Genomic DNA, 9,353 nt, shown 5'->3' on the forward strand with positions numbered 1-9,353 from the left:
ACAGATCACCTGTAGACCATTTTAATAGGCTGCTCTTTCAACTATGGAAGAGCACTATGAAGTACAAAAGGGAGTCGGATAACATTTAAATAAACTGTTGTGTTTCTGTACCTTCCAGTACAGACTGAAGGCTGCTGGAAATTGTCCATTTTAACTTGCTACTGCTGCATCATCTCAGGAAGTTACCTACCTTGTGCTGAAAGGAGAGGTGGAGGAAACATTACTCTGGAAAAGGATGAAGCCATTTATTTGCATTCTCCAAACAAATAGCAATCTCTAAAAGAGAAAAAAAAAAGCCATGGAAAATTTTTCAAACAATCACTTCCAACACTTGTGACGCAGTGTAGTGCTGCATTGTGCTGCCTTCAGAACAGACTATTCCCCTGCTCCTCTCCCAGTATACGCCTATGTACATGTAGGTCAGGGGGCCTGCCTTCCCAGTTCAAACTGGCTAATCAGATCAGAGCTCTAGAATTGAGTTGACATGATTTTCTTAAGATCTTCTAACAAAGTCTCAATTCATAGACACACAATCATCAGTACTGAACATTCAAAATGAGAAAAACATTTGCGCTTCCTTCTGTGTTTACCTGAATTACCTTTAATTCTATCACACACCTCTCATCCAATCAGATTTAAGACCCCTCCTACTCATCTAACAAATGAAAAGGCTGCTTTTGCGGCGCACCTCCTCTTTGAGCTCCACAACAAGATGGCCTCCAGGGTGATGACTGTTGAACATCTTTTTATTGGGCCTTTTTCTGTAATCAGTCAAATAAACTTCACTTTAGCAAGAAGCACAATTCTGTCTGTAGCCACTGGAATCGTGAAATTACATCAAGTTAACAGAAAAACAAACCGGTGAGTGACTTACATCCACCTTCTACCAAAAGCAGACACTTCCTTGCACCTTGTTTGTCTTCCTAACTTCCTAACTTTTAGTGCGTTTCCCGCTTCTTTAATTGTCTGCTCTGTTGTGATTACTGTCATCTGTGTCTTGTTTCCCAGTTAGTGTGTCTATGGTCCAGTGTTTCTCCTTGTTAGTGGTCAGTTTGGCTGCTTGTTGGCATCCTGCTCTGTGTGTCTCCACTTTGTTCCCCATGCTTTCCTGTTTTTGGTTACCCGCTTGGATTTTAACCTTGTTTTCTCCCTTGGATTTGTTTTGGTTGGACTTTTGTTGGTTTCTCCCTGCTTGGCCTCAGCAGCTACTTTTTTGTTGTAGTTTGCTTCTGCAAGCTTCAGTAAGTTTATTAAAGTAACTGTAGTTTACACATAACAAATCAGTGTCTGCATTTGTTTGCTCCTCCTTGCATGTACTGTAACGTGGGTGGAAATGCATATGACAGTCTTGCAACATCACAAGCCAGCATGAGCTAGCATCAGGCAATAATGTGAAAATTCTCGTATGAGTGGAAAATGTGTTGTTCACAGGTAGAAGTGCTATAATGAGACTGAGAAGGCAACAAAATGTAACACACACAATATACATACTTTTCTTAAACTTAAAGATTTGCTCAGGTTTTGAGGTGGGTTGGATTATGTGTAAAGATATATGTGTTAATAGTTGTAATGGTCATTATGGAGAATTAGCTTGTCATTAAACTGGGTTTATTAGATTAGATTATAGATCAACAGGACAACATAAACCGCCCTCTAAGAACAGTTACAGGTATAATGCAGTGTTTTCTACCAGAGCAAATTTCAACCTTCACTCTCTTTTGGTTCACTCCATCTAAAATCAACGGCCTTCAGCTTGACTATCTCTGATTTGCACAAAACTTTATCATAAGGTCAGGCTATTTAAAATGACATCTGTGAAATTCTACATTAATATATCAATTGCTTTCCAGGAATAAAAACTTTTAGCACATTTTTTCACACATTGAAAGTTAGGCTAACTTGTCACACCCACTGGTGGAAGTCAAGCATTTTTGTGACCAAGTACTTCTTTATTAAGGTATTCTATATATGTTGGTTTAAATTATTGTGACAATGCAACTAGATATGGTTTAGAAAATACCAATAGTTCCCTTCTGTGCCATAATTTTTTTCATAGTAAGTTCTCAAAAATGGGACTTTTCATGATGGCATTAATTATTTTATTTTATTTTTTCAATATCTAAACTCACCCATAATCAGAGACTTTATTTTCAAGCCTAAAACTGCAGGTCGTGAGTAAGTGCACGATGAGAAATAACACTGACAATTTCAGGCTTTAATGGTTAATAGTTCCTGAGATGTTGTAAAATGTGCTCAAGATGAGACGACGGGTAATTTTTTTTTAAACAAAAATGTATCCTGCAATAACATTAAGCTAAAAATGTCCATATCTTCATAGATGTTCATATGTTATGCTATAAAATGTTCAGGCAATTCAAAGATGGCTGAGCAGAATTAATTCTAAAAACTACTTGATTCTGGAAGTATGTTTATGTTGCATAAGATTGATATTATCTGTGCACTTTAGTTGAGAAAATGTGTGCAGTGTACTTAAGGTTGTTTTTTTTTGTTATTGTGTTCGGACGTGGGAGGTTTTTGTGCATTTATTTATTTATTTTTTACTCTAAGTGAAGTATGATGGAAAGCTTAAAGGACAACAGTATGTTCAGGTGTTTACAGCTCAATTCACGTTCACGAGCGACAGCAGATGTTAGCGACTGATTATGATGTGAACAGTGCTGCTGCTTATTCTCATAAATGTGCTTTGAGCTGGTTATGAAATGGGTTTGACCGATCTGGACGGAGCGTTCCATTATGAGCCTGTAACATGTACGTCTGCAGCATGACTGTTCAAAAATATTTTTGAAATTCCTGCTCTAATTACAAATGTTGGTGCTGGCAAGGTCACACTAAATGAAGTGGTCACTGGATGTAATCTGGACGAAAGAGTGACACACGCTTTGAGGTCTGTTCGGCCTCTACTGGGGCAGAAAGACTTATAATCAGGCATATTACAGGTCAACCAGCAAATTCAGAGAAGTGTTCCGCTGTGTGCTTTCCATGCAGCTTTTCCACCAAGAAAGAGAGACAAAATGTTCCCTGTGCATCATCTTTTTTCTTCTTCTTTTTTTTCTTCTCCCTGCCAGTTGTAGGACAATAGCAGAGGGATTTCTGAGAGTAAACATTTTCGCTGCGTGTTGTAGGAAAAGGAAATGAAAGACAATACGAGCGGTACAGCACAACAGCTTCACAGGTGCGTGTCTGCATTATAAATTATGAATTGTGTGCAGACTGTTGATGTGCTGCCAGGAAAGATGTGGGTTTGATTTTAATCCAGTGCATATTTATACTTTGCTGTTTTCATAAAGAAATATTCCTTGCAAACGTTTACCGATACTAAACGGTATGTTTAGTAGACGCCCAACTCACATTACTCCTTCGATGTATGTTGAGGACATTGTAGTCAAACCACTGTTTTTCAGTTTGGTGATAAAGAAATGCATAAAGTTGGTTTCACTGTATTTTCCTTATATTAAGGCATACATACTGATTACTGAAGATGTTTTATTGATGTTAATTCTGCTTCTTCGAGAAACATCCACATGAGACATAAATAAATGATACCTTATAGTCTCTATTCTGTTCTTGCACCATGCATAATAAATAATAATCATTTACATATAATTAATTTATAAATAAATACATTTTCTATTCAGCTGCAATTCTGCTTGAGATTTTGACATGGAAGTCACTTTGTTTTTTTTTCTGGGCACTGAACAAATACAATAATCAGGTTACTGGGCCAATTGGTGGACACGTTTACATGCGCTGCAACCTACAGTGTAATCTGTGTCTGCATGCAGCCAGATAGTAATGATAATTCTATCTCAGAAGCTTAATGTTTAAAGATCCCCTCCATTGAAAATCGAGTTTTTAACTTTGTAAACATGCTTCTTGGAGAAAGCCAAATGTGATTGATTTCTCTCTGGCCGTCGGTTGATTAGAAGTGTTCAGTGCATTTATGACCTATTTTTTCTCAACAAATCTCTCGATGGAATTGACTATAAAGAGCCACCATTGTCACTGACACAGTTAGTAGCTTTAACTGTGGATTTTTTTCCCTCACTGGTGACTGAGAGCGTGGCTTTCAGCTCAGCCGTGACTCACACTATGGTGCTCTCTTCCCAGCATATTAAAAGACCTTAAAAGCCAGATAGGTAATTGTCAGATAGGCAGAAATACACCACCTATCCCCCTTAGAAGTTTTCCTCCCTTATTGCATTTCAACATTGAACTGTGATCAATTTTAGAATTTACCCCCCAAAAAAGTCTCTTTCATGTCAAAGTGAAAACTGATTTCTTCAATTAATTCAAAATATTAAACATAATTCACTGCTCCACCATCGTATCCTGTCTTTCCAGCGATCTCCAGCTTATTTTTCCCCCTTGCCTATTCCATTTCTCTGGTTATGTCCGTCCCCCCCATCTCCCAGCAGGCCTCACACTGGGCTTTGCTGAGGAGGTAAAGTGTTGTGTTCCATCTGGGCTACATTTAGTTAACATCTGCTAGCCGACTCCCCTCCATCTCACTCCCACTGTTACTATAGCTGGCCATTATATCACATAACAGACATGCAGAGCCATTAGATGCCCTCTCTCCTAACTCTTACGACAAGACTTTCTTCCACCCACTGTCTGTTTTCAGTGTTTTTCTTATTCTCTGACTGTATTTTCCACTTCTATATTCTCCTCACTTATACCTCTTGCCCCCCATATGTTCTTCCTCCAATAGTAGTATAATAAAGTCCCAGTGTTGCGGTTTGTCGTCTTACCACTTTGCTGCCAAGATTTTTTTTTTCTTCTTTTAAGTGTAATTGCCTGTCTCTCTCTCACACACACAAATGCACACTCTCATGCTGATTAGTCCTGCGACCTTGATGGTACGGAAACAATTACTGAGTCAGCGTCATGCTAATTATGTGTTGACAACATCCCTGGTGTGAATGGAGCTCTTCTAGCATTTGGCCCGTGTTTTCGATGAGAGGTATGGTGGCTGCTGTAAAGTGTAACTTTAAACTTGTTTCTATTTAATGTACACTACATACACGGTGTTTTATGAAATGCAGATGTACAGATAAACTGCACTAAATGACAAATCGGTACACTTGACGATACCTTTCAATACGGACCTAAGGAGGATTATAATGTGGCATAGCACACCTCTACTTAGTCAAGGTTAAGGATCGATCACGTCATGCTTAAAAGAAAACAAGGCTGGCAATAGGAAGGAGACAGGAAGCCGCTTTTCATGGTCGTTGCTGAGCCAGTCATCCACTCAGTTTTCCTCCTCAGAGCATTTTCAGAACTATAGGAAAAAGTGACACTACTTTTGCTTTTGCTCTCACAAAGCAAAGAGGTTTTTGACACAAACATAAATATATAAATATATACATATATATAGTTCACCAGAAGGCCTAAGAAGTGAAGAATGACAACGTCTGTGTGTTGGGATGTACTTATGCACAACAATCACGTTTGAGCCTAGACGAGCAGAAACACTGCAAGAAATCAGACAAGATGAACTTATTCACCTAAAAAATGCCATCTAAAGTTGGAAGCACAAATTAAATGCCATATCGTTTTAATTACTGGTGCTTGATTTATTATCAAATGTTCCCAACAACTCAACAACTAGCTGATAGAATCTGATCCACAATTGTTTCCAGAAATTGCCTTAAAATGTATACTTCATAGAAACTACATTGAAGATAAACAATGAATATATGTTTAAAAAAAAAAAAAGAAAGAAAGAAAGAAAATCAGTGGACTCCAAAAACTGTAAAACCAGTGAATACAACAGCAAAAATCCATAAAATGACAATATTTTTTAGCTGATTTAAATACGGTAAAGTGATATAGCTTTATGGTCACATGTTGCAAAAATCAAAGGTTCTTTCTTTTACTGTCAACATATAAATGAACATAAATTATTTTATTACATATTATGTGCAATTTTACAAACTGGAAAAATCTATAGAATGAGAGGTAAAAATGAGTTAGTATGTTTAAAATCTTAATACATTTTTTTTTTTCAAATAAAAGCAAATATAGGATTTTTTTGGGATTTAACTATAGTTAAAAAAACAAAACAAAAACGAACACAAAAAAAACATCACACGTAAAAGAACAAATTATGTACTGTTTGGTTCGATTATTATTATTCTTATTTTCATCAATCATGATGTAAATTAATACTTCTTTTTTTATTATTATTATTTTACTAGATATGATGTTCTCCAGCTTCCTCCCACAAGTCCAAAAACATGTTGAGGTTAATTGGTAATTCTAAATTGTCCATAAGTGTGAATGTGAGTGTTCTTGGTTGTCTGTCTCTAAGTGTGGCCCTGTGATAGACTGGTGACCTGTCCAGGGTGTCCCCTGCCTTCACCCACTTCAAGTCAGCTGGGATAGGCTCCAGCCCTCCCGTGACCCTAGTGAGGTGTATAGATAATGGATGGATGGCTATGATGTGCAATTTAACAAAACAGGGAAAATTAATAACAGATTTAAAGAATTTGCATTTTTCAATACTTAATATACATATTTTTTTCTTTTAAATATCAGCAAACAATTGTGAAACGATGACATTTCTTCTGCTTTAAATACAATAAAACATTGTAGTTTTACCATTTCCCCCCTCCCCGAGTTAATTTATTTAATTATTAGTTAATTACTTTACCAGATAGCTGTAATTTATCAAAACAGGGAAAATCTGTCCAAAAACCATAAATTGTTCAAATTTACAGTCAACAACTATCAAGTGTTTATTTTATTCTAACAGTGTAACAAAATGCCAGTTTGTCTGATGAACTTCTCAGGAGGTCTGCACCCACAGATCAGCTGGACTGAGTTCACAGATGTCATTTTACCTGATGTCTGGGTTTCAAAGTCGACAATATTCACAGTCATTCACTTTCCCTTCAAAACAACAAGAAACAGACTGCAGCATTAATCAGACACCTGCTGCAGATAAACGCTCCTCCCGTTCCGGCCTCTTTTCTCTGGAAATGTGATTAGAGAGCGAAGCCCGAGGCTGAGGATGGAGAAACAGGTCTGTTTACATGTCGACATTCCAGTGGTCACAGCGTGCATTTCTAGACAGATATACAACACTAGATATACTATATCCAATCTATAAAAGGGATTAGATTAGGCTTTCTGTGTATGCACAGCAGGAAGCATAACAATGCTGTTAGAGCATGGAAAGATGAAGAACCAGCGTGGCACGGCGTGTTGGGTGAGCTGATTTCTCTGTTTGTTTGTTTGTTTGTTTGTGTGTTAGACAGGCTCAAGCTGCTGTTTGATCCCCAGCTATAGAAAGCTCAACTATTGCAAGTAGTTATCAAGACGTTTCATGTATTTATTTATTTAAAAAAATAGTTAAGATTTGTTAAATAGAATTCTCAGGGCGTAATTAATGCAATAAATAAATTATTATAAAGAATAAATAGAAGTTTTAACAGGATTTCTGTGAAGTGTTTTAAACACTATAAGTCGTTATTTAGTCATTTTTAAGCAGATTCCATTAAACCTCCTTTCTAATGCATGAACAGCTATTAATCGATGCCAAGTTTGTAGTGAACCACTGACGTTGTACCTTAATTGGAAAAATAAATAAATGCAATAAAACAAAAATTGACCTGGTGATTGTAATGATATTTTGTACATTTTCCAAGTTTTATTTTCCTTTAAAAATCAGTAATGCATAGAAAAAATATATATTAAGAAGCCCTAAATTCATTTATTTAATATATATATATTTGCACCTGAAAATATTGAATCTGCCGAACTATACCACGTGTCCTACCTTAAGTACTGCATAATACTTTAAATTTTTGATTCATTGATTTAACAAACATACCAACGACTGTGTTCCTTAAAGGGCTATTGGTGTACATCTTAAAATCCTTTTTAATATTATCTTATTTTTTAGAATTAATGGACAAATTAAGATATCAGAGTGTTCTCTGACACACTTCTTCTGCTTTCATGCTGCTCCACAATTCGCAAAATAGCATCATTGTCTTTTCTATTTGAGTGAACAGCTCATCATTGTTCGGATCCTGTGGAGTGTGCTGTTAATTATCAGTTTTCAAAAACACACCGTGGGCTGAGATATTACCAAACCCGAGACATACTGCTGGCTTGAACACCTGTGTTTGCTGCCATTTAAATGTTAAAGATTTGATATTTTTATATAAACTATGCATCAAGGACCACATGAGAAATGGGTTGCTTCAAATTATAATGCAACTTTTTAGCTCAATTGTTTCAGTCATGCCATCAACCTTGTTTCTAGGACCAGGCAGCTGTAAACGGTAAAGGCAGATAATCGATTTAGGGTTAGAAACTTGCTTTTGAACATAGTGGAGTATTTATAGCCAGATATTTCCTTTAGGAGTTTTCAGTGGAGACCAAAGCGGAGCAAAAACGACAAGTAAATGTTGCGCTTGAAAGCAACTGGCTACCAGAAAGAACTTCAAATTAATCGTAATCTGAGCCTGCAGGATGTGTTAATGGTCAAGTGTTTGCTTCTGTCTTTTCATGTTTGTGTCCATACAGCTTTAACAAAACGTGGTGCATGACTTTCTCCCTTTTTCTAGACACGTGTTTTGTTGTGATGATTTCTATGCATTTCCTGGTGTTTTGATAGTGTGTAATTAAAAGTGGGTTTTGGCTTATTAATTGAGTCTCTTATTCCAAACAATAGATCTAAATGCAGTGTGGTTCTTTGGATCAGGGAGAGCTTTGGCCTCACATGTAGCCAATAAACCCTCTTTGTGTCCCAAAAGATGGAACTTAATTGCAATATTTAAAAAAAAAATCTCTTCTACAAAATATCCTTTATTGTAGAGTCTGGGAGGTATTCACAAAATAAACCTTTTGAAGAAATAAAGTTTAACTTTCCAAAAGGACCATCTCTGTCCAAGATAGTTGATTATAAAAGAACTGCCCTCCAGACTGCAGCTCATTAACTCAAACCCCTTCCAATCCCTTTTACCCCTCCTCTCATCCTCCGCTCCCATTGAAACACTGAATTTTGCTCTTCCTAGCTAATTACCTGTCCACCATTTCTTGGTCCACTCTGCTCTTATCTTCTTGTATTCTCTCCTCTATCTCGCTCTTTTTTCCCCTCATCCTTTCCTCCTAAATCACTTCCTATTCTTTTCCTTGTCCTTCGTTAGCCTTTGCTACAGTATCTCCTTTCTCATTTCTGATCTTTGTCACTTTCCCTCCCATCCTCTCCTCTCTTTCCACTCTTTGTCTCGGTTTCCACAGACCTACAACTGACCACAGCGCCATCTAGCTACCAAAACACCTGAGCTAAGACAGTGTCGCACAGAAATCTGCAG

The sequence above is a fragment of the Stegastes partitus genome, unplaced genomic scaffold, assembly GCF_000690725.1.
Source record: "Stegastes partitus isolate 25-593 unplaced genomic scaffold, Stegastes_partitus-1.0.2 Scaffold772, whole genome shotgun sequence".
In the NCBI taxonomy this organism is placed as follows: Eukaryota; Metazoa; Chordata; class Actinopteri; family Pomacentridae; genus Stegastes; species Stegastes partitus.